Here is a 22,222-nt window from a genome sequence, read left to right as displayed (position 1 = left end):
ATACGAACAACTGCCAGACGCAGTATAAGGAACGTTACCCTAGCGGCAACGTCCACCTATGAGTCGAACCACAAGGCTCAGCCAGACCATGTGCCTCAGGCACCTGCCTATGTCCACTCCCCTAAGAGGTAAGGATACGGACATCAGCCGAAGCTGTAAGGTATAAGAACGCTACCCTGCCGGTAGCGCTCACCTAGCATAGACAGAGGAATGCCTAGAGGAACGCGCACAGAGCGTCTACTCTTATGCATGAACCAAGAGGACTGAGCGCCATGCGGCGTGTGTCAGGGTCTTATATAGACTCTGTGCCTCATCCAAGATGGAGGACACAAGAGCCAATCCGCTGCCAGAACGACAGGAGTGACGTCATGCTGGCCTATCACTGAGCAAGGCATCACAAGCACATGACCAGCGACCAATCGGCATAGAAGGTGTCAGAGACATGTGACCTCGTGTCAGCGATGATGTCACCCGCACACGTGCAATGGCTCCAAGATAGGACTTAGTCTCTGGCGCTCGCACATGTGCAGTAGCAAGAAATCTGGACATAGTCTCCAGTGCTCGCAGCAACCGTAACAAAGGTGCTTTAGATTTCAATCATTTTCTAAAATCAAATTTATCATTTTGTGTAATGTCATGCATTAATAAAGGCTAAGAATATAGATATTCCAAAACCTTAACCTTACCACAATGCAAAAGAAATCAGTTTCCAAATGTTTATAATACTATGGAAGCTGTACATTCTATACCATAAACACATTTACATGAAAATGCATCACCGGGTTGTAATGGGTTAAAGGGTCATTATTAGTTATTAGTTACATCTTCCGACAAGCGTACAACCTGCCGTAACAGTCAGTCTGATACAGCGCCGCATAATCAGCTCTACCCTCACCTACTGTATCCTTACCCATCCCTTGTAGACTGTCAGCCCTCGTGGGCAAGGACCTCTATCCTCCTGTACCAGTCTGTGCCTTGTATTGTTTATGATTATTGTACTTGTCCCTATTATGTATACCCCTTTCACATGTAAAGCGCCATGGAATTGATGGCGCTATAATAATAAATAATAATAATGGGCAAATAGTAAAATATTTGAGTTCGGATTATTTGTTCCGAATAAATAGTATTATTCATGTATTTGTACTAAATGTTGAACATAATGCAAGTCAATGCACAGGGTTTAAGTGTCCTATATTACCTTTGGACAAGTGTGGTATAAAAAAAAAATGTCTGCCCATTTATGATGCACACGCTGACTTGATGCAGTTTGCACTAAACTGCTGTAAATCTATTAATGTGCCCCTAAATGTTGAGGATCCCAGTTCTGATCAAGTGCTGAATGATCAGATAGTGACAATCCTAAAATTGGGAGATACATAGAAGTTTGAGATTTATATAGTTAAATATAAACTTTTAAATGTATCCTGTCCTATAAAAAAAATAATAAAAATCAAAAAATGTTTACCTGCAGAAAATTATGATTTTAACCTCTTAATGATAGAGCAAATTTTGACCTTAGAGGACCAACCACCAGGATTTTCCTATATCAAGTAAAGCCAGTGCTACACTGGCGCGATCATGCTGATTGTAAACATATTTTTAGTTGTGCAATTGGATGTATAGTTTCTGAAATACAGGAAAGTAAAGTTTGTGAAATACACTGTTTTGATTAATAGCAGCTACAGAACATCTAATAGGTGGGTCGGGATTTGCTAGTTATTTCCGCCCCTGTCTGTCTGCCTGTCCTTCCTCCCCCTTTAATAAGCGATAGGGGAGGGCAGGCAGAGAGGGGTGGGAATAACTAGCAAAACCCATCCCACCTATTAGATTTTCTGTAGCTGCTATGAATCAAATAACAGTATTTCACAACTTTACTTGCCTCTATTTAAGAGACTATACATCCGATCTCACAACTAAAGGTATGTTTAGAATCCACATGATAGTGCCAGTATAGCGATGGCTTTAGTTTAATGACCAGATCAAATTTTGGAAATCTGTCCAGAATCACTTAATGATATAACTTTGGAATGCTTCAATGTATCTGAGTGATTCTGAGACTTTTTTTCATAAGGTATTGCATTTCATGGCAGTGGTAAATTTAAGATTATATTTTTTGCGCTTATTTGTGAAAAAAAATTGGAAATTTGGCAAAAATATTAAACATTTTGCAAATTTAGAATTTTTATTTCCTTAAACTAGTTATGTCACACAAAATAATTAACATTTCCCACATGCCTACTTTTAAATCAGCATAATTTGTGAAACATTCTTGTTTTATGACGTTAGAAGGGTTCAAAGAGTATCAGTAATCTCATTTTTTCAACAAAATTTACAAATGTTTTTTTTTTTTTTTTTTTAGAGACCACATAACATTTAAAGTGAATTTGAGGGGCCTAGGTCACAGAAAATACCCCAAAGTGGCGCCATTCTAAAACCTGCACCCCTCAAAAAACTCAAATTCACACCCAAGAAGTTTATTAACCTTTCAGGTGCTACATGGGTTTGAAGCAAAGTGGAATGAAAAAAATTACATTTTACCTTTTTAAAATAATTCTTTAGCTTTAATTTATTAACTTTCACATGAAATAGCATGACATAATGGAACCCAAAATGTCTTACCCTACATTATTAGGAGTACGGTGATACCCCACATGTAGTCAAAAAGTTTTGTTTGGACAAACATGAGGGTTCAGAACAGAAAAAACAATATTTGAATTTTGAAAAGAAAATTTGGCTGAAATAGATTGCAGACACCGTGTTGCATTTGCAAGGCCCCTAAGGTACCAAAACATCAGAAATTCCTCACAAGTGACCCCATTTTGGAAAATAGACTCCTCACAGATGTTATCCAGGAGTATAGTGAGCATTTTGAACCTACAGTTACTTGGGTTCCCAATTCACTTGTTAAAGCTGCGAGCGAAACACACGTTGGGCTTCTGCACATTGTGATCTGGTATTTAAACTTATTTTATTATGTTATCATTTCTGGTCTGTCTTTTGTGAAACAATACTTTACTTGTGATCAATATCCCACCGGTTCTGCCACAGGTACTTCACAGAAATTTATAACATTAGGTCATCATATTGAAAAATGTCATTTTTATTTTACAAAAATGTTACTTTATCTACAAATTTCACACTTTCACAAGAAGGAATGCCAAAAAGTGGGCACGCAGGTTGTTACGCACTTTCTTATGAGTGCGACAATACCCCCAGAAGAAGTCAAAATGTTCAGCTTGGACAAACAGGAGGGTTCAGAATGGAAGGAGCAATATTTGAATTTTGGAAAGCAAATTTGGCTGAAATAGCTTGTGACCATCATGTCGCATTTGCACAGCCCCCTAAGGTACCAAAATATCAGAAATCCCCCACAAGTTACCCCATTATGGAAAATAGACTCCTCGAGGATTTTATCCAGGAGCATAGTGAGCATTTTGAACCCACAGGTACTTGGATTCACCATCCCCTCATTAAAGCTGGGGCAAAACGGGTGTCAGTCTTCTGCATATTGTGCTCTGGTATGTAAACTCTTATTTGATTATGTTGTCATCTCTGGTCTGTCTTTTGTGAAACAGTACTTTACTTGTGGGCAATATCCCTCCAGTTCTGCCACTCTGCACTACCACCTTAAGTTTCATACTAATCCTGATTACCCTTGCGTTATCACTTTGGATTTATCTTACTATATGAACTACCTCCATTATGTCACCGTAACATTGTGAACCAATGCTATTATGCTTCATTGGTATATATTATTTTTCTGTATTTGTCACTTTAACTACTTCATTCACATACTATACTGCCACTTCTTGGAACTTTTGTATATATTTGTACCTGCAACCAAATATATTTGTCTGGAATTATCCATTTATTTATATACATATTTATGTAATCTTTGGTACCATATATATATTTATTGATTACCTCCACTACTAATTTTATATTTCTATACTGTTTCCTAGGTATTCCATTTTTGTGTACTTGCTCCATTTATATTTTCCAGACCAGTTATCCTGTAGTGACCTTTTACCTACCAACACCATGTGCACTTTTTATCCTGTTATTTGCTCTTTTTTTTTTTTCTTTTTTCATTTTAAAACTATTTTAATGTAATTCAAATAAGTTTTATTACTAGTTGTGAATCAACTTTATACAGTAGGTTTATGTATATTTAATAGATACACTACCCTTTTGGAAAAAAAAAAAAAAAGTGGACATAATGTGAATTTGCAGAGCCCCTGAGGTGCCAAAAAATGTAGAAACATCAACATGACCTCCTTTGGCAAAATAAACTACAATGAATTCATGTACTAGTGTAATTTTAATCTACAAATTACACAGAATTGTATTAGACTGGGCTGTGAAAACAAAAATTGTATTTTTTTTTTCTCTAAAATTTTACTTTAGCCTCAATTTTTAATTCACACAAAGGGTAACTGGAGAAAATGGATAAGACAATTTGTTATGCAATTTTTACCGAATGTGAGAGTACCCCATATGTGGCTGTACACTACTATTTGAGTATATGGTGGGGATTAGATTTAAAGGAGCACAGATTCCATTTCAATAGATTGTGGCCTCCAATAGCCGAGCCCCTGATGTCCTAGATCAGCAGAAACCTGACTCAATATTGGAAACGTCACTGCGTAAGGAATTTATCTAGGAATGTAGTGAGTATTGTGAACTCAGGTGCCTTACAATTTTATAATGTTGGGATGTGGAATTATATCATTTTAGGGGTAAAAAAAGTTTTTTTGTTTTTTTTTATTATTAGCTTCAACTTGTCAGTTACACAAGGGTTAAAGGTTTATAGCACAAATTCTCCCGAATGTGGTGGTGCCCTATGTGTCATCAGAAACTACTGTTTGGCCACATGGTAGAGATAAGCAGGACTGGGCGCTATTTGGTTTTTGGAATTCAGATTTTGCTAAAATAGTTTTACGGTCGACATTAGCAGAACCCCTTAAGTGCCGAAATGGCAGAAACACAAGTGATCCAATTGTAGAAATTACACACCTCAAATAATTTTATCGATTGCTTCAGTGATTATTTTGTAACATGCACATCACGCTCTTTCTGGAGAATTACAAATATGCCAGTTTAGCGCCCATACATTGTGCCGCATATAGTTTAACGCCCGCAAACATTGTGCCCACCTTGAGCTTCTGGAGACGTGCACAGCGTAAATTAAATGGGCTCTCCCCGCTACAATAATGCCTCACACATGGCTGCTTACTGCGGGGTAGAACATTGTGGGACTCGGGAGGCATTTCAGTTTTGGAGTGCAGACAATACTGGATTGTATTTTGGGGGTGGGAGCATATCGCTTTTCCAGAGTTTTTGTTCTACTGGTAATGTGGGATGACAGACTTCAGTGGAGGCTGGTTTTATGTAGGATAAGTTAGGGGGAGTAACATTTTGGGGTATAGAACTTTTTTTTTTTTATTGCTTTCAGTATGAGGCTGAGATCACATTTGTGTTTTGCGCTGAGCACTTGCATTGGGGTTTCCATGTAAATCGCCCAAAAATGTGATTCAGAATTCAGACAAAATCCCCGACGGAACCACTGATGCTAATGAGGCAGATGCACATCAGACTCCGTTTTTATAGTCTATTTTGCTGGTATCCATCTTTAATTGTACACAAAGCTGTAGTCATCCACATTTGTGCGCTAAAGACTCCTAAAATAATGGAACATTGTTGGGCCAGAGCACAGATCATACAGTCCAAGGTGATTCCACGTGCCTCATTAGAGTGAGTGACTTCGACAGGGATTTTGTCTGATTTGCATTTTTTGGGGATTTACATGGAAAACCCAAGGTAATTGCTCAGCAGAGACCACAGGTTAAATATCAGCAGATCTTTATTCTGACTTTTGGGAGGTAAAATGAAGAAACAGAGAGCAGAACAGGAATAGCTTTTTTATTTTTTCATGGTACACCGTGAGGTAGTAGTGATGAGACGGATTTACTCTGTGGGTCAGTGCGATTACAGTGATGCTACATTTATATTGTTTTAATATTTTATGTTCTGCTTCTATCACGCAATAAAAATGTGTTTTTTTTTATTTTTCCATCGCAATATTCTTATAGCTGTAACTGTATCGCTGTGCTCAGGTACGCTTGGTGCTTGGCCCAATGCGAGCTACTTGCACTGTTTGAATGGTTCGCACTGGGGGTTACAACAGTGTGATTAGATATTATGTGCAGCAAAAAAAATGGTGAAAAAACCTCTCTCTCCTTTGGAAGTGCTGTATATGGCTGACTGCATGTGGTCGGAGACCCAAACTGCCAGTCAGTGACTTCCAATGAAGTTCAGGTCAAGACGTGTCCAAGCCGAACTTTATTAAAAGCTCAGCTGGACCAGCAGAACCTAAACTTCCACGGGTCACTCCTCCTGCTGCTTGAGTGACATCCTGCTTTACACACATGCCCGTGTCGAGCAGACACCAGAAGTGAACGTGCCAAGACAGAAGATAATATCTACAGATCGTGGCATCGTAGAAAATTGAATTGTCCGTATTTTTCAATTTGCTGTTTTAAGAATGAGGGATGATATTTTTTTAACTGGACAAGCTGCTAGCACCATAAGGTGGACTGAAATACACTCATTATAAAGTGCATTAACTATCTGCATCTTCCCATTAAATCACCCAAATCTGGACTGACTTTTGGTTCACTGATATACAGTGCCTTCCTAACTTTTTAACTATTTGTTACAATACAATTTGTATTTTTAAATATTTTTGTAATCCGGCAAAAATTTAATTCCTGGCTTAAAATAACTAAAAATTGCTATGTGCAAATGTATACCCTTTTTGTTATGAAGTACCTAAAAACAATTCGGGTGCAAGTAACTACCTTATTAAGGAACTGTATATATAAATTTACTAGCTACACAATTATTTACAATACACTGTAATCTGTTTTTTTGCTTACATTTCTCCCAGTGAAGATCCCCAAAATAGTCCTAGTAACCAGCGTAGGTGTTTGTGCACACAGCACCATTTGTCACTTTGTGGTAACAACTTTGAAACTCTTCTACCGATCCCAGTTATTCTTAGATTGATTTCCATAACACATTGAACTTTGTCTGTTGTAAATGTAGGAACATATGCTTCACTTTTTTTTCGTTAATTAAAAAACCTTATAGAATCTGTCACAAGGTTTCTGCTAACCCCTCTGAGAGGAGCATTATGTATGGGCAGAAACCCTAATTTCAGCTATGTATCACTTTCTGAGCTGTTTGCTGTCAATTTGATATAATTGCTGTTTTATCTGCTGCATATCTACCAGTTCTATGAATGTTGAGCACCGTGAAACCCTAACCACACCACTGGCAGCTTTATATGTACATTGGGCACAAAGCTACCAATCAAAGGTAGGGTTCCACAGAGATCATGAATAAGCCTGACTAGTTGGCAGCAGGTTTACTAGTCATCTAGTGATAATCTCCTTCTAATGAAACAATGATTTTATGAAAACACTAAACAGCCAAGTAAGTAACACATTGCTGAAATCAGGGTTGCTGTCTGAGTATGTGACCAAAACCCAATGACAGATTCCCTTTTAAATATTTTAAAAAATTCTAAAAATTAGCCCTGTAAGGAAACTGCTCACTCAACTGTGTTTGGTGGTAGGCACAGAAGGCAACAAAACAAAATGTCCAGACTGCTTTATTAAAACAGTATAAAGGAAGTCTGACACAAGGAAAATAAACAGCCTTTCTTAGCAGGAAAACAGAATACACAGGAGAACTTCTTACCTCCACACACTAATGAATTCACCTGGACTTTATGTCCAGCATACCACACCTCGAGGTGGGGAAATGTGAGCAGACAGTCCCACCCAACAATCTGACTGCTCGTAAACTCCTCATCATCACTCTCAATGCTAGACATACTTTAGATTATTCTCTGTGATGTTGGACCAGAAGCAATCACCTCTGTGATACATATCTCCCATCCACGACTTATCTGATAACCAATTTACATACCTCGCCCTCTAACAACTTCCAGTTTGACGCCCTGGGCTAGTCAGGTCATCCCAGGTAGTCCCATGCACACACACCCCTCCCCTTAGAAAGGTGACAGCAGCAAAACCTTTGTCACCACCCTCCGGGTTTGATGTTCACACCAGGGGAGCGGAGCCAGGCAGTTGGCTTCGCCCACCAAGGAGTTCACAGGTCCGGAGGCGGGAAAAGAGTCTAGATTAGTCTTGACAGTGGAGTGAAGTAGAGAGTCAAGTTCAAGGGCAGACCTGTGCTCAGGCGCCAAAGTCTACACCAGGTGTCTGGGTTGGAGCCCAGTCACCTTTGGCAAAGAGGCAGACGGTGGTGGCAACCTGCAGGAGCCGGTATTTACCGCCGGTGTGACAATAGGAACCGGGGACGGGCGGTGGCCCGCCGGTACCGAACCGGGGAACAGATTGGAAACCGGAGCACCAGGAGGGGTACTCAGACCCAGTACGAGGCCCAGAAACAACTAGGCTAAGTCAAATCAACTGATTGAGGACTGGAATTTAGGACCTTTCCCACACAAGAGCCGACTGAAGACAACAGCCCAACCATTAGGGTAAAGCCACCGCCAAGGCATAGAGACCCAAGGGGCCAGCATCTGCGGGCAAGCAGGGCTCTCCCGACACATAGCAAGCTGGGGAGCGGACTACCATTGCTTAGGCATAAGAGTCATAACGTTTACACTAAAGAGGTGCAGGAAAAAGGCGGAAACCACCAACCTGTTAAGGGGAAACTGCAGCCGGCTGTCCATTATCTTGTTTGGTTTATGAGAGACTCTAGCGTGTTTATCATAGTGAGTACACCAGTGCCTTCGGGCCGCGCACCACATCGACACCCCAGCATGCATCCATCACCTCGCCTCAGCACTTCTCTCGGGCCCCCGGGACCATCATCCCCCCTACCCACGGAGGGGGTCAACACCAAGCTGCGCAACACCGTCCCCAGGAACCTAGTCAACGGCAGCGGTGGTGTCCATCCATTCACCACAACCCGTGGGTAGCATCACAAACTTAAATCCCCTGCAAACCACCGCGGCTCCGGCCGTGGACCTCCCCACCAAAGTCCGAGTGTAGCGCCAACCCCCTTTCAGAGCGACGTGACCCCCGGGTCCGTGGAGAGCTCGAGCCACCCACCGACGAGCACGGATCCAAGCGGCTTGGCAGCTGGACGAGCCCCAGGGCGGTACACCACCATCAGACAGTGGACCCTTGAAAGAGCGCCAAAATTGCCATGTAGTTTCCAGGGCCTATGCTTTACTTGGAAGCTAAAGTCCTGGACTGCTAGGAACCATCTGGATGCTCAGGCATTATTTCCTTTCTTTTTGCTCGTCCATCTAAGTGTGGCATAGTCTTAAGGCTGCTTTACACGGTACGACCGATTGTGCAATTTCACAATCGATCGTACCAGCCCCCGTCCTTTTTGCGTCACGGGCAAATCGCTGCCCGTGTCGCACAAAGTCAGTAACCCCCATCACACTTACCTCTCGTGCGACCACGCTGTGGGCGGCGAACGTCCACTTCCTGGAGTGGGAGGGACGTTCGGCGTCACAGCGACATCACACGGCCGCCGGCCAATGGAAGCGGAGGGGCGGAGATGAGCGGGACGTAAACATCCCGCCCACCTCCTTCCTTCACATAGCCGGAAGCGACCGCGTGACGCAGGTGAGCTGCTGTTCAGCATTACCGGGGTGTCACACGGAGCGACGTGTGCTACCCTGGAAACGATGAACAACTAAATTAAATGATATTATGGAACCTAACGAGCAGTACACGACTCACAATTTGTGAGCGATACTGCGTCGCTAGGAGGTGTCACACAGGCCGGCATCAACAGCGATGCAGGATGTGCGTCACAAAAACCGTGACTCCGACGATCTATCGCACGATAGATTGTCTGGTGTAAAGCAGCCTTTACACTAGCCTAAAATTTCCTGTCTAATAGGTGGTTTGTTAAAATGTCCAATGCCCACTTAATAGCTATACACTCCAACACGATGGGTGTTCTTTGCCATTCACTTCCTGTGACAAGACAGCCCTTAACCTGAGCCATCCATCTGGACCACAAATTCCTTACTAAAGTCCAGTGCCACTAACATTGGTTGTCATTTGTGGGGATTGTACCCAGGAACCCAGCGCTGCAAGACTGCAGTGCTAACCAATGAGCCACTGTGCTGCCTTAAGTTAGGTTATCTTAATTAGGGTAGTATCCCACAATTCCCAGAAATGATCTAACTTATTTCTCTGAGAGTATATCTATCCAATTCTGGACTGCATCAACCTTATTCCCTTGAGGCTTGATCTTGCCCCAGCCCATGACATAGCCTACGTATTTTGCTTCCTTTGGCACATTTGTCCAGGTTTACGAAAATTCTTTCCTCCTTTAGAGCATCAATATCACCTAGATCTTGCTCAGATGGCTTCTAGCTGAAGCTCATGTCATCCAGGTAGGCTGCGACGTACTTGTGAGCTAGAATCTGGTACATGGCTCTGGCCAGAGTTCCTTGCAACCCAAATTGCATGCTAGTGTACTGGAAACCTTGAAGGCAGTCTTCTCTTTAGCATCTTTAACCATGGGGATTTGACAATACTTTTTTGTGAGGTCCAGGGTGGTAATGAACCATTCTAGCTAACTTTATCAAGCATTTCCATTACTTCATAGGAGCCCTACCACTTGGCCAGAAACTTAATCTCCACAGTGGGTACCAGCATGGTACCCAATCCCCAATGCTGAACTGTCTCACCTTTACTGACAGATTGTATACCCTTGACTGGGCCTCTTGCATCTGGAGGAGGTGGTCTCTCATAATGATAATCACTTCAGCAATCCTTTTTGCGTTAGGGCCACATGCTCTATTACGAATTGTAAGAAGAATAAAGCTGCACTACTACTTAGCCAAAAAAATAAAAAACCTTTTATTCAAACTGCATTAAAATGCAGTGGCGAGGCAGGGTGCAAGCTCTCCCAGGAATATGGCAGTTTTGCGCTGGCAAGCGCTTCCACGGGCCCATGAAAGTGAACAAAGACTGCCTCCTAAAAGAAGGTGCACCCGGTCATGAATTAAAAAGACGCAGGTCATTTCTATCGTTCAGACCTAGATTCCCCTGTGCTTTATATTTTATTATCAATCTGGCCTCTGTTTGGAGCAAAAATTTATGTAAACCTTCCCCTTGAGGAGGGAGGTTAACCCTTATTAAATCAGCAAAATCGCTTTTTAGAATAGGCCAATTTTTGTTTTAAGTATTTCTAATTGTTTTATCCATAGGGCCAAACTTAAAATTAAACAAAAAATGACGTGTAGATCTTTTTACTGGGTGCGCCTTCAAGTTTTTTTTATTTTTTTGGCTAAGAAGTAGTGCAGATTTATTCTTCTTACAATTTGCATTCTGGATGGATCTTTTCTGAAGCGTGCACCTGGGGCCACTTGCAAATATATGGAGGATCTGAGCTCCTTCTCCTGTTCCTCCGGCTTTTAAAAGGTAATCCATAGTAGTGCAGGATCGTATTCTTTTTTGCAGTACATGCTCTATTACGCTCATGTACGATGTAACCTCTGGTTCCCAGGTCTCTTTCAATATATCCAGGAGACCACAGTGGTATTAGCGTACAACAGCTCAAACTGGGAAAACCCCATAGAGATCCTTGGAACTTTTCTGATGGAGAATAACAGGTATGGTAGTACACTCCAGTTGTCCTTCTCTACAGCCTTCTTTAGCATGAACTTCAAGGTTTTATTAAGCCATTCCATGAGACTACATTTGCGGATGGTATACCAAGGTCCTGAGTTGAGTGTTTTGTAGGGTTTTGCACAATTCCCTCATGAATGGAGTTCCTTGGTCCAGCAGGATCTTTTTCAGCAGTCCAGTTCGGGAAAAGATCTGAACCAGTTCGCTGGCTATACTCTTAGCAGAAAAATGTCTCAATGGTACTGCCCACCGGTACTGTGTAGCATAATTCATGACCACTAGGATATACTGATTTCCTTTGGTGGACTTGACCACGTGTTCTACTAATTCCAATGCTATCCAATCAAACAGGACCTCAATGATGGATAAGGCACTAAGAGGCTATGGAAATGAGCGACCGGGGCAGTTAGCTGACAGGTGGGAGATCTGCAATAATTCACAATTTCTCAGCGACAGCTGTGCCAGTAGAATATCTGGAGGATCTGCTCCTGTGTTTTGTCAATCCCAGAAAACCACCTAAGACATGAGTATGAGCCAGGACTAGTATCCTGCATCTGTAGGACACCAGTACCAACAGGTACTCTACAACTTCACATCTCTACTTGCTGACACAATATAACTACTCCCAATCTACTGCAAAATATGAGTATCTGGTGTCTATCCCTGGTTCGTGAGCAATCAACTTTAAAACCGTTACACTGTCAAACACCCGTTTTTAAAGAGTTAGGTCCCTGAGTTGAATGGTTCCAAATTCACACCCTTCCCCCAACTGGACATCCCTAGCTCAGGACTGTTGGCCTGAGAGCGGTTGACTTCACCTTCATCACCAACCAACACACCAAAAGAAAAATCCATCAGGCTGCGATGGGGTTTCTTAAAAGGTGAGGAAGTGTGGCCCTTACTAGAATTAACAAACTCCCTGAGTCCACACTGGCACAGGACATGCTGGGTGGCTATTTTAGCAGTGCAGTCTGGATATACACAATACGAGCAATGTCAACCTAACTCGCAGTCCATTGGCTCTGTAGTCATGGCATAATGGGAGGCTATGTGACCTGGACTATGACCTCACCAACAAATCTGGTCTTTAGCTGGTGCTTTTGACAACTCAGATGCCCCCTGAGCCTTGGGATAGGGACGCACCCCCTCTGTATCTCTAGTTCCCTTCTTTTGCGTGTCGGCCTCTTTGAGAAACCCAATATGGAGAAGCTATGGCCCCATGTTTCCCCCAAGGACCAGTCAACCACCTGATACCTTTCTACTATGCCCACTTGGTCATTAGCACTATGGGGATCTCCCTGGGCAATTCAGGACTTAACCACCCTTATGTAAGGAGTGTATAAACCTGTTGATGAATATTTACACTATTTGTGCTGGTGAGCGATTTTGGTTGCAACCACTTCTGAACCAGGTGTAATAAGTCATACATTTGGGTTTGTCACCACAATAGCCCCAATGGTGACAAACCCAAATGTACTATTACTACTCCTAGTTGTGCAAAGTTTTCTATTTTCAACTTGGCATACTCTGGAGTCCTGCATAACCAGGTCATAATAGGCTTTCTGTGGTTATCCCAATAGATATGGTGCCAACCTCTCCACCCAGTTCTCTAAAAGTAATTTCTCCCATTCCACCACACTTTAGAAAAGGAACATTTCAACATAATCACCCAGCGTCCTCTTTTGCAAGACTCTCCTTACCATCTTCTGCAAATGTCAATCTTCACCTTGCGACATGGGTGGTTTGACTTCCCTGAGATGGAATGTCATCTGCTTCAAACCACTCAAGCAAGCAGCGCTGTCCTTGGGTTTGAGTGATGCTCAGCCCTGTGCGAGCTGCTTTCAGTGTTTGAACGGTTCACAATGGGGTAAAATTAGCGTGATCAGATGTAGTGTGCACACACAAAAATTTAAAAACATTCTCTCACCCTCCACTGGAAGTGTTCTGCTTATGGCTTGCTGCATGTGGGTGGAGACAAACTGCCCAATTACTGACTTCCATTGAGGTTTGGGTCAAGTCAGGGTCACAAACCGAACTTTATCTAAAGTTCGACTGTACTCTCCGAACCAAACTTCCAAAGGTTCGCACATCTCCATTCAATATTACTTCAGCATACAAGTTGAAGCATGGAGACTTCACACATGAGTAATTCTTACCTTCACACACAGGAACTAATGAATTCAAATGGACTTATGTCCAGCATACCATGACCCTGGGTGGGGATATGCAGGAAGCCTGTCCCCTCAAACTGACTGCTCAAAACCCAGCCTTTGCCACGCCCTTTAAATACTCTCAATACTAAACGTACTGGATAGAGTTGAGTGAGTACATAACTATTTGTACTTGCTATACTCTTAACAAATACTGTCTAAAACTTGTGTATTCATTCTGAATAGCATGTGCAATGCAAGTCAATGGGAGAAAAACTCGCAATGTAACGAGTAATCCGAATTGTGCACAAAAAGTACGGCATTGAGATTACTCGTTACATTGCGAGTTTTTCCCCCGTTGACTTGCATTGCACATGCTATTTGGAACAAATACGCAAGTATTAGACAGTATTTGTTATGAGTATAGCAAGTACGAATAGTTGGGTACTCGCTCAACTCTAGTACTGGAGCTTGCTTTAGTGCTTACATCACAGAGGATAACCACCTCTGTAATACATATCTTCCAGCTATCACGTGTCTGGCAGCCCCTAAAACAATCATATGACAATATTCTTTAACACAAAGCACTAACCATATTTTTTGTTTTATTTTGCCATATTTTTTTTTTTTTGTTAAACAATTTTATTTTTTAGGGATGTTAGCTTACAAGCTTAGGAGTAAAATTTGATGACTTACAAAAGCTATATTCTTAGGGACCAAATCTGTTTTGAATTGGCAATAAGGGTTTTTATATTACTACATGCGATTTTAAATTTTTGGGTTTTTCATTAAAAAAAATCTGGTGAAAGATCAGCTTTAATTTCAATGTAAACTGAGTAATTACTAAAAAAAAGGTGCAAGTTTTCCCTTTACCAACTAGGAGTATACCACAGAATTACTCTGTGGGTGTTTACTTTTTTTTCTCCAAAGTTGACCAATCAAAACATTGTGCACGCAGAAAGTTCTGTGGTATACACCCAGACAAATCTGATCTTGTTAGCCAAGGCAAAAAAAGAAGAGGGAATTAAAATTAAGGAAGCAGAAAAGCACAAGAACCATGGGTTTCACAGCGATTTATCAAATTTGTTTGTGGGGGAAAAAAAAAAATCTTAATTTTATTTTGGCCTCATTTTCTATTTTTACTGACCACATCATACAACACTACCTACAGCCTTTTAAGCGTTTCTATTGGAGACCAATTGAACGGCAGAAAAGCAGAGGGGAAGACCATTGTTTGCCCTTTAGCCAGCATGGTAACCACTAGCACTCTTCTATCACATCACCGGGATGCCGATTGAGTTAACGGATGCCCTTTCCTTTGGTCAACCACATAAATGTAATTGACAAAAGCATCTAAAGGATTAAATGGCCATGATCAATGTTAGAACAGTAAAAGGTGCAGAACTGTGCTAGAAAACACATTAGTCTATGATATCTGTCCATTATATTCTGAAGATATGTGACCTGGCTGGGTGAAGTTATCATGATGGTCTGGACTGGATGGAAATTATAAGACACTGGTTTTATCTGTTTAACATAAAATTACAAGGTCTGCGGAACACTACCATTTAAAATGGTCACTGTATAATTGGGTTATGGTTTCATGGTATTATGTGCACCTTTAATAATGGTAGCATTTGCCTTGCCATATTAGGTTTTGTTGAGCTACAGTATGGTGGTAATAGTGATAACGCTCTAGGTACCGATTAACTATCTGTAGTGTTAAAGTCGAATCACACATAACGAGATCGTTACTACGTCACAGTTTCCGGATCGTTGTTAAATCATTGGGGAGATCATTGGTGAGATGTCAGTCATTTTCCCAACGACTTTAGTAACGATGCAGCGACCTGTATAATTATCAGGTTGGTCATTGGGACCCTGTCAGACAGCAGCTATGTAACGATTCCGACTTCGAATAGGGGCATAGTGTTTGACACTGTAAGTCACGTAGGCGTGCATATGCGTCGCCTTTTCCACACCCCTTCGCTCCGATTGGTGGCCAATACTGCGTTCCGATTAGGCGGCCGGCCTAGAAGGCAACTTTGTATTGCTTCATCCTTTGTCCCTTTTTGAGCCTTGCTTTGAGGATAGAACCTGCGACTCCACCCAGATTCATTCTTACTTTGTTCCCGGTTGCTTGCTTGCTTTTCGGATCGAAGCTGCATCTGCACCCGGATTCCTACCTGTGATGGGGTATGTGACAGAGCAATAAGGGACGCCAGACCGATGAACAATCCAAGAAGATTTAATGAGACAGGGAGCATAAAACATCCAATATCCAAATGGTTCTTTAGAGTCCACAATGAGTCTATACAAAAAAAAACAGATCCGGGGCGCCACACAGCAATCCAATGCCAAAGAAAATGCAACAACAGTCCTTAGATGTGTTCCTTAAATTCGATAGCGTGGCAGAGACAACACAATCCCACGTGGCCACTGATCTCCAATCTGTGACCGTCCATACACAGGCTCTAGGATCCAACCTCAGCTATAGATCCTAGTCCTTCTCCAGCAAAGATCAAACTAACTAACCTAACAAGGGTCTCATTGTTCTTCTCTCCTGGGATCAGCCCCTAAGGTGGGCAGAAGAGTCCAACTCCGCCCAGACATTTGATAATTTGATGGCATTTGATACATGAATGGACTTTAGACTCCTGGCTCTGTTCTGTTTACCAAGTTGCAGTTGAGAAGTCCCATGCTGAGAAGAACAAACAATCCCCCAGCAGAAGTAGCACAAAGGAGAAACAGACTATTACACCATGAGCACAGGCGGGGGAGGGACACGCTGTTACAATCCCTGCTTCGTTCCCGAGTGTTTGCTTACTGTTCTCAGCGCCAACCAATCGATGCAGAGGGGGCACAGAAAAGATGACGCAACTACATGCCTACATGTCAGACTTTAAGATCTCATCTAGGTCGTTAACGAGATCGTTGGTAGGTGTCAAACATACAGATCCATCCTGCCCAGCAGGACTCCAACGAGCAAAAAATGGCCAGGACATTCTGCAACGACCAACGATCTCACAGCAGGGGGCGGATCGTTTGTACGTGTCAAACATAACGAAATCGCTGGTGAAGTCCTTGTTTCGTCACAGAAACTGTGACGTAGCAACAATGTCGTTAGCGATCTCGTTATGTGTTAAGTGGCCTTTACATTGCACTGTAGATAACATTCTACATTATCTGTACTCAGAGTTATCATAATAATGAGCCTTTAACCCTTTGGATATACAGTACTTCACGCCTTTCAGTCCAGGGTATGTGAACATAGGTTGCACATGGTTTGCCAAGGTGGTAACAGATTCCTGACATGACTGCTCTGTGAAAACCAGCCTCTGGCCTGGCTCAACAGGAAACTGTGTTTTTTTTCCACTTACTATTGTGGAGCCCTGGCCTAGCCAGGTCGTCACAGATAACATACAAACACCCCCACCCCCATTAGAAAGGGACACTAGCCAAATAAAAATCCTTGTTGCCTCCCTCCAGTGTCTGATGTCCACACAAGGTGGGGTGGAGCCAAGCGGTTGGCCCCACCCACCGAGGAGTTCACAGGCCTGGAGGCGGGAAAAGTGACAGTCTAGTGTTGGAGTTTGCAGTGAGAGGAGCAAGCACTTGGGTGTCTGGGTTTGTGGCCCAGGCACTGACAGCAAGGTTGGCAGACAGTGGTGGCCATCTGCAGGACTGATGGAGCAACGTGGAACCGTAGGACTGGGGTCGGGTGACGGCCCGCCGGTACCAACCGGGGAGCGAAGTGAAGCCAGCACACACAGGCAGGGCCATCAGACCCCGACCAGGCTTGGAGCCGCCGACAATAGTCAGATCCGAATGTGACTGGAACCCCAGGGGTTTCACAACAGCAAAGTCTCGATTGAAGGCAACAGCCCACACCGTGAGGGTATACAGCTACCGCCTAAGGCTAGAGACCCAAGGGCCAGCGCCTGCGGGCAAACTGGCTCCTCCGGTACCCATACACCGGGGAGCGGACTACCGTTGGGAATCCATAGTAGTCAGAAGGAGAACATCAAGGTGCAGGGAAAGACAGCCGCCATCACCTGTCTGGGGAGAGACACTGCAGCCGGCTGCGGGACCCATCCATCCAGCCGTTTGGTTTACTGAGGACTTTGTACCTTTCTTGCTGAGTGAGTACACCCGTGCCATCCGGCACCGCGCCGCGCTGTCCCTGCAACCCTGCACCTCACCAACCCTGCCTCCCCGTCACAACATCACCTGGCCCCGGGACCACTGATCCCTACCCACAGAGGGGGAAAACAACATCCCAGCTGCTACTTACCATCGCTCCCCGTCATCAGCAGCGGGGGTGCCTATCTTCACCACGACCCGTGGGTGGCGTCAGGGACTAAATCCCCCAAACCAACCACCCCTTTCACTCAAGGGCGAGGAGTGCCGCTCAAGTCCCCGGATCCGGCCCACCGCTCGAGCCACAGAGCAGCAGCAGCCGCAGCAGCGCCGGACCCAAGCGTTAGCGAGAGCGCAGCAGCGACTGCGTCCTCCCCGCCCGCGACAATATACATTTATAATATGTTTAATTTTAATTATTTAGTTTTATGTGCAGCAAAAAATCCTAATCTTTTAACAGATCAGATCTATACTGTATTATCGGACAGTCAATTCTGCTTGAAGCGATGGTTGGCGTCATCCTGCCATGTTGTCAATCACTAGTATTTAAGGAGACGTAAAATAGTGTCTAAATATGTGCAATGCATTCAAAGCAAAGGAATCAGATACATCCTCCAGCTACATTACCATAGAAACACAATAGGTAGGCTCACTATGTGGTAGAGATGCTGCAGAAGAACTAGATCTGATTAGTCATCCTGCTTCACAAAGCCTCGGATATTTGAAGAAGAATTTGTGTTTAGGCTGCTCTGCATTATTACCCTGCAAGCCATGCTGCCATAGTACAAGTCATAAAATATCGCCATTAATGAAAATGCTAATATCTCTGAATTTGTATGGGAAGCGGCAGGAATTCTATAAAGAAAAATAAAAAACGCCCACCTTGAACATGGTGTCAAATCTTTTTTTTTTTTTTTTTTAAACCCCTTTACACCCCATGACCTACATAGCACGTCATGAGCAGGCGTCAGTTCCCACATCATAACATGTTATGTCCATCATAGATTTAAACTGTGACTATATGAAAACACACTAGGATAATAGGCAAACAGCTTGGTGACAAGGCAACAACTGTTGGTGCAATCATTAGAAAACGGAAAAAGCACAAGATGACTGTGAGTCTTACTCAGTCTGGGGCTCTATACAAGATCTCACCTCTTGGGGTAAGGATGATTCTGAGAAAGGTCAGTAATCGGCCCAGAACTACATGGGAAGACCTAGTCAATCACCTGAACTGAGCTGGGGCTACAGTCACAAAGATTACCGTTAATAACACACTACACCATCATGGATTAAAATCCTGCAGGGCAGGTAAGACCTCCCTACTCACACCAGCACATATCCAGGCCTGTTCGAAGTTCACCCATGACCATCTGGATGATACAGAGGAGGCACAGAAGAAAGTCATGTGGTCAGATGAGACCAAAAGAGAACTTTGTGTTATCAACTTCACTCGCCGTGCTTGGTGGAAAAAGGAATACAATCCAAAGAATGACCCAATCGTGAAGCATGGGGGTGGAAACCTACTTTGGGAGTGCTTTTCTGCAAAGGAGAGGGTACGACTGCCCCGTAATGAGGGGAGGATGGATGGGGTCCTGTATTGCAGGATTTTGGACAACAACCTCCTTCCCTCAGTAAGAGCACTGAAGATGTGTTGTGGCTGGGTCTTCCAGCATGAAAATAACCCAAAATACACAGCTATGGCAACTAAGAAGTGGCTTCTTAAAGGGACTGTTACCAGATTTTTGCCACCTAATCTGACAGCATAACGTAAGAGCAGAGATCCTGATTCCAGTGGTGCTTCACTTACTGGGCTACTTGGTGTAGTTTTGGTAAAATCCCAGATTCATTAGCCATAGATTATCATTAGAGGACTACTTGACCTGCTGCCAGGTAGTCCAGCATATTCCTGAGCTCTGTGTACTAGATCTGCTGCAGAGAAAACATTGATCTTCTCAAAATCACAGCAAACAGCTCATTAAGTGACCAATCACTGGAATCAGGATCTCTCTCTACATTATGCTGCTCTCAGAGGTAGCAAAAACTTGGAGACAGATTTCTCTTTAACAAGCATTTCAAGTTCCTGGAGTGGCGTAGCTAGTCTTCAGTTCCCACCAAAGATTTTCTATTGAGTTCAGGTATGAAACTCAATGTTAGCCAGTGACAGCCCCAAAAACTGAAAGATCTGAAGATCTGTATGGAGGAGTGGGCCAAAATCCCTGCTGCAGTGTATGAAACTTGGTCAAGAACTACACGAAACCTCTTACCTCTGTCATTGCAAATAAAGGTTTCTGTACAAAATATTAAGTTCTGTTTTTCTATTGTATCAAATACTTATTTCATGAAATAAAATGCAAATTAATTGTTAAATCATACAATGTAATTTTCTGGGAGGGAATTCTGTCTGTCACAGTTGAAGTGTACCTACAATATAAATTACAGGCTTCTCCATTTTTTGTATGTGGGAAAACTTACAAAATCGGCAGTGTATCAAACACTTATTTTCCCCACTGTAGATGGAAACCCCGATGTAAGTGCTCAGCATAGAGCACAGGATAAATGTGAGCTGATCCACAATGTTCTTTATCCCAAATGCCACCAATAAAAGCTTCCACTAAATTCACAAAAAACAAGTCCCCATCAGGGTTATCATTTGTTAGTAGAAATATAGGGGTTTTCTCATTACTTTACTTTACATTACTTTTTTTTTTTTTCCTACTTCTGCTTGCAAAAATGTAAAATCTGGGGCTAAAACAACATTTTAGTGGTAAAAATGCAATTGTTTTCTTCACTGCCCAATGGTATAACATTTTGTGAAACATATGATTTCATTAAAGGGATCCTGTCAGGTGCAATATGCACCCAGAACCAAGAGCAGTTCTGGGTACTTTTGCTAATCCCTGCCTAACCGTCCCTGTATACACTAGTATAGATAACGAGTATTTCTAAAGATCCTTTATCTTATGCTAATGGAAGAGGGAACTAGTCCCTTGTGCAAGTAGCTTTTTCATCCATTACAGCTTGATCCTAATACTGCATTTTTGCCATAGTGTAAAATGCTGCCTTTTTTCTATCAGTAAAGTAAGTGAGATATCTGCCATCTCACACAAACGCGGCTTCTTTTTTCTTTGCAAAGTTGAACCATCAGATCGCTTTGGTTTTTTGTTTTGTTTTTTTTTTAAAATCCGCGACCTGTCAATTTTTTTTTCACCATTTTTGCAGCAATTTTAAACCATTTAGATGAAAAAAAAACCCCAAAACTCCCTAATGAAAGGAATGCAAATTCGAACCCAAAACGCTGTTGTTTTTTTTTTTTGCTTTTTTTACTGGTGAAAAATTTGCTGCAAATACTCAAGTGTGCCCATACCCCCTTACTGAGGAATCATTTGAACTGATATGCTGCCTCCCCTTGCTTGACTGATGGCTCCTTTCCCTGAAGTCACACAGCATAGAGGCTGTCAGTCAAGCAAGGGAGGCAGTTCTGGGCAGCTAATAGAGCTGGAGTGACAGAGACTTCAGATCTACAGCCTCATTTGCATATCACTTAAAATGTTAATTTCTCAGTAATGCAGGAACAGATTGGCCATGCAAAGATATTGCTGGACTTGTCTTTGAAAGAGCTACATGCACATATACACTGATGAGCAAAACGGTAACAATATTTTGAGCGATTGACTTTCAGGCTTCATATCTCATCATCCACTTCAACTACGAACTTAAGATTACATTCATTTTCTAGACCATCATCTCACCTATCTCATACATAAATTTGAGTTGTAGCTATTTAGCACATGATTAGTTATGTAGATTTTTGTCATGTCACTGCATTGTTGCTGTTTTGCCCTTGGTGATGAAAACAATCTTTTTCTTCCCATATACTACAATTTACAACTTGTTCTCACATTCCCTATTAGCTCCATGTGTTAGGAGGATTTCCAAGCAAAAGGTCACTGGTTCAAATCGAGGAACAGCCATGAAGATGATTTCCCAAGAAAAGAGAAACTTCATCATCTGGCTCATTGATAGCAGTCTCTCATCCAGGAAAATTGCCAAAGTGCGGCATGTGAATGCCGTGACAGTTGGAAGAATATGAAATGAAGTCCGTCCAACCATTCCAGAGCCAAGATGTGGACATCAAAGCAAAATATCTGAGGTAACAAGCCGGCTCATCACAAGGCTCGTATGCTTCGTAACAGTGAGATCACAGATGTCCATGCAAGCAACGTGAAA

The 22,222-nt window shown here is 42.6% G+C and overlaps 1 protein-coding gene across 2 annotated transcripts in view; it reads right to left on the bottom strand.

The window, feature by feature from the left end:
* Positions 1-22,222, bottom strand: part of GPM6A (glycoprotein M6A) — a 456,037-nt gene that overhangs the window by 4,168 nt on the left and 429,647 nt on the right. The window lies entirely within an intron of this gene.

The sequence above is a fragment of the Anomaloglossus baeobatrachus genome, chromosome 1 (genome assembly GCF_048569485.1).
Source record: "Anomaloglossus baeobatrachus isolate aAnoBae1 chromosome 1, aAnoBae1.hap1, whole genome shotgun sequence".
NCBI lineage: Eukaryota > Metazoa > Chordata > Amphibia > Anura > Aromobatidae > Anomaloglossus > Anomaloglossus baeobatrachus.
This window is presented reverse-complemented; position numbering and strand designations above follow the sequence as displayed.